We start from the raw sequence: 4,718 nt of genomic DNA, 5'->3' as shown, positions 1-4,718 counted from the left end.
GGACTTGTGTTTAGACTGTAACACTTACTATCTGTGTGACCGTGCACAAGAATCATGATTGTGGAGCCTTGATGTTCCTCTCCAAAGAATGGGGTAGCAGCACCAGTCCTTCGGAGTGTTGTAATTCTGGCATTGTGATGTGTCATGCAGCCCTGGTGACCAGATGCATGAAACCTGGAAGAGTGCAAAGTGGCATGGCTTGGGGAGTGAGATCCAGGAGGTTGAAGGTTTTCCTTCTAATACTGCTCTGAGGGTCTTGGGCATCAACTCGGGAATTCACGATGAAGACAGCTGCATCTGTCCTCCTTCATCTGATGAAAGCCTTGCTTTTCCCTGTCCTTTACAACAAGAGCAAGCCATCAAGCCATGGACTTCCTTAGGAGATGCTGTGTTTCCTGTTAGCAGAAGTATTAGAGCACAAACTGGACCATGAGATGCGTGCCCATCCACCAAGAGGACTTTGACTTTGGGCATCTGCCATCTCCCAGAGCCAGGATCCCATAATACTGAGACCCTGGGTTTCCCTAGTGCCCCAGGGTCTTATTCATTGTCTGAGTCCTAATGACATGCTCAGATCCCACATTGGAGTGTCCTTCTTGTCCACTTGTACCACTAAGAATAGCTCTGAGGAGGCCAGCAGAGGTGGCCAGCAGAAGGTCATACATACAAACACGGATTTACATCCAACTCCTCTCCCCAGTGAAGGTGCCACCCGGGCTGGAAGAGATGTGGCCCTCACCACAGGGCCTTTCCCAGATGCACCCCAGAACAGGCTGGGGGCAGTGCTCTGCTCGACTTACTGTGTTTCAATGGCTTCCTACCTACTGGGTTGCCATATGTTCAAGATCATTCTATTGCCAGATGTATGTCAAAGTTTTCCTTTTTAAAATGTAATTTTCCCCAGAATTTATTGGCATCCTACAATGCTGCTTCTTGGCTGCAAAAACAGCTTTTCTGCCATTTGGGCCCAAAATAGAAACCACACGCAACCTTGACAGTAATCATGACCGAGGAGAGAGAATGCACATCTATTTATAAGGCTCCTGAAGGTGAGTTCTTCTTTTGTGCTACTGCTCTGAAGATAAGGTCAACCTAGCTGGGACTATCAGCCTATTGACTATGCAACTTTACTTAAAAATTAATTCAATCACAAATATATAATGATTACCGAAATATAAAATATCATGGGTAAAGTTTGTTACTATCAATTTTTAAAAATGTGAGATGTTCACGAATTTGAGTTTTGTTTAGAAGCCATATATTTTGTTCTTTGCCTTATCATTTATTTCTTGCTCTAAATGTCACATGCATGGTGAGATCTTAGCATCTCATTACTTCATGGATGCTATAATACCCAGGCATGTGTTCATATGAAGAGTATGCTGCTTAAAGAGATGGTAGAAGAACGCTCAAGAATTTTACTGGTATTCAACAAAGCACCAACATGTGTGTTTGACATCCAGGATGCACTTCGTGGAATGGAAATCACATTCACGTTTAAACATTCTTACTCATTTTTATTTGAAGAGTTTGGACAAATAATCAACATATTTGTTTTCCTTTTCATTTCCTGGCATTTGGGATGGCAGCCTTCATGGGCCCAATGGATAATAGTCAACTCAGCTCTGAGAACAAGAGTGTCCATATATCATCCCAGGATACTAATGTTCACCCCACCTCACTCTTTCTCAAAGCTGATCTATTCTTTCCTATCAGCTACCCCTCTAAGGTTGTTGCATTTCTGGGTTGTTCCTTTGTTACCTGGTTTATTTGTTCAAGTAGTTTTGGATAGAAAACATGCTGCCTATTCAAATCTGCAAATTAAAAAAAAAAAATACTGCTGGGTCACCCTGGGGTAGCCATTGGAAAATTCACTACTCTGGAACTTTATCAATGCCAAACTCGAGTGCATTTAAGGTGGATCACGTACACAGTGACATTTTGGGACTTAAGATACTATCAGTCCTATTCACACTTACGCTGCCTCTGCTGAGGATTTTGCTGGGGACTACTTCGGGGGCTCTAGGACAGAGTCTGGCTGCCAGCTGGTGTTGAAATGGAGTTTTCCCTGTGGAGTAATCAATTATCGTTTCCCAAGACGAGCTCGTGGAATGCTGCCAGCACAGTGGGTTGAAGAATCCTGGAGCTGGAACTCTTTCCCAGATGTAGAGGTCGTCCCACGTGCATGTGGTGGTGATAAACCAGAGAGGCAGAGAGAAGAAACAGTGACTATTGAAAGCAGGTCTGATGTGAAGAAAAGTTGTAAAACAGGTAACAGTGATATAACACATATTACATGTAAGTTGTTATCAGCTGAGGATGTTAAAGAAATCAGAGACAGATTTCCAGGGAGCAGTGGAAGGAATGGATCTTAGATATAATCTGTTTCAATCCCCTAATTAGTAGGCAGTAGCTTTGATGGAGAAACTATTATGTGCAAAACACTACACCACTGCAAAAAAAAAAAAAAATACAAAGGAAACAACCCAAACTCTTTCACCAAGGTCTTTACAGGAATATAGCATATTAATAAATAATAATAAAACAAAGTAATATATATGATGATAATTGCTTTTTTGAGCATTTATTAGGTGTGTCAAGTGCTTTGTTAACACTTTTATGCACACAATTTCAATTAATTGCTTTTTTTAAAAACTGCAATTACTTATAAAAAATATTTCAAAAAATACAATAGGCCCTGTTATGATTCCTACTTTACAGGTGGAGAAACTGAGGTTCAGGGCAGTGTTGGCACTAGTGAAGCAAGAGGCACTTGCCCTGGGTATGAAATTAAAGGGGAACACCTTTTTCAGGTATTAAGCAAAAACAAAAAACAAAACACAAAACATATATATCACAAAGACACAGACATGAGTGTGGTGTTAGCCAGAGGGAAAGGTGTTGGGGAATAGGTTGGAAGTGAGCAAAAGAGGGGGTAGGAATGGGGACAGAAAGAGACTTTGCTTGGGGCAATGGGTGGATGGGTGCATGATGCAATGTGCAGATGATGTTTTATTGAGCTGTACACTTGAAACCCATATCGTTTTGTGAACCAATGTCACCTCAATAAATTAAATAAAGGGTAACCCTTCCAAAAACAACAACAACAACACAACAACAACCCACAGTAATCACAATTTGAAACAATCAGGTGTAAAAACATTCACAATGAACAAAATTTCAAAATTTTAAATAAAGACAGTATTAGTATGGCTGAGTTTTTCCTTTGCCTGACTCGGGCTCCAGTCTGGCATGGTGCTGGCTCGGAGCATTGGTTAGAAGACTTTCCAAAGGTCTATGGCAGTTAAGTGGGGCATATGGCCTAAGATATTTGATTTTCCAGCTTGAACTTTCAACCACTGCTCTCCAAGTGTGAAGGTCAAGGGTCTAGTCTTGCTGATGTGAGTCCTGGGCAGGAGTTATCAGGGGAAGTCTATCTTGCCCAGATCTGCAAGTGAGTTAAGATAGAGCAGATGTGAAAAGTCAAGAGAAAAGTGGCAGTGCGCCAAGTCCTGTCCACTGGAGAGGAAAATCCAGCTGGGTTTCAGGAAACTGATCGTGAAATACTGAGATTTGAATACTATTGTCAGGATCAGGGGAACAGCAGCTGAGTGTGCAAGTGGGAGTCCGGACTGGCTACATCCCTGAGTTAGGAAAGGGTTTTTATGAACGCCAAGAAAAATGATGCTCAGACGAGCAAGCACACCCATGAATGGGCCCAGGGAGTCGCTGAGCATCTTGGACCCCAGGGCCACAGCTCAGAATCATTCTAGGTTGGCAGTTGATAAAACCAGGACTTGCCACTTAACAGTCACACCATGTCTCCAGAGAAAGGGTGATTGCCTTATTCAGTTACACATTTCTACCCACACCCCTACCCCCACAAATATTTGAGCCCTGGTCTGGGACAGGGTAGGTTGATAGCTCCTTGGGGACAGGGTGGACCCTGGTTTATGGACACAGAAAGATTCCTTTCTGCTGAACCTCTGAAAACTTGGTAAGAGCACTGTACTAGTTAGGGCTCCTTACCTACTTTTCCTTTTGATTTTCACAATCTTAATCATTTGTAGGTGCTCAAGCAATTGAGCTTGTCTTCAGAGTGGCGAATGTTGGTACTAAGATGCAAGGACTGATCCGGCAAGGGGTTCAGTTGGAGAATGAAGCAAGAGGCACTTGCCTTGAGAGAGTGAGGAATGGATGAATTTCTGATGGAGGAAATACGGAATTTCACTTACAAACTAACGGAATGAGAAAGCTGTTGGAATTTCATAGCAGAGGGCACACCCGGGAGCCCTTCCCAAGTGTCCTCACATTACTGCCTGTTACAGTAATATCTAGATTAATGCAAGAGATGTTTCTCCAACTCCCAGGTAATCTAGAAAATATGTTATTCTGATTTCAGGGGGATTCACCTAACAGGCTCAGAGACAGGAGACCCTAATGTTCTGCTTTTCTCACCAGTACACTGACCTTCCCAAAATAAGTGACTTTCATGAGGAATAGTTCCTTTTATTTTGTGTCACCACTCCACAGCCCTCAAAATTACACGAAGCAATGGGCCTCTCTCCCTCTGGGCCCACCTCCCACATGAAGTGCTTAGGCATGGAGCCAGCTAATGTGGCTTGGCTATTGGCACCTTGAAATGGACGTAAATCCCTAATCTTCTGATTTATTATTTCCTTTTCTTCAAAGAGGGGGGAAGGCAGCAATGCTTGAAG

At 42.8% G+C, this 4,718-nt stretch overlaps 1 long non-coding RNA gene across 1 annotated transcript in view; it reads left to right on the top strand.

The window, feature by feature from the left end:
* The first annotated feature begins 1,167 nt into the window (after window positions 1-1,167).
* LOC129150971 (uncharacterized) overlaps window positions 1,168-4,718 on the top strand; it is a 48,156-nt gene continuing 44,605 nt past the window's right edge. The window contains exon 1 of the long non-coding RNA XR_008557763.1: window positions 1,168-2,271. This is a non-coding gene — a long non-coding RNA (uncharacterized LOC129150971). The remainder of the gene's footprint in view (window positions 2,272-4,718) is intronic.

Source organism: Eptesicus fuscus, chromosome 12 (assembly GCF_027574615.1).
Source record: "Eptesicus fuscus isolate TK198812 chromosome 12, DD_ASM_mEF_20220401, whole genome shotgun sequence".
Classification (NCBI taxonomy): Eukaryota; Metazoa; Chordata; class Mammalia; order Chiroptera; family Vespertilionidae; genus Eptesicus; species Eptesicus fuscus.
The sequence above is the reverse complement of the archived record's forward strand: the minus strand, read 5'-3'. Positions and strand labels throughout refer to the sequence as shown.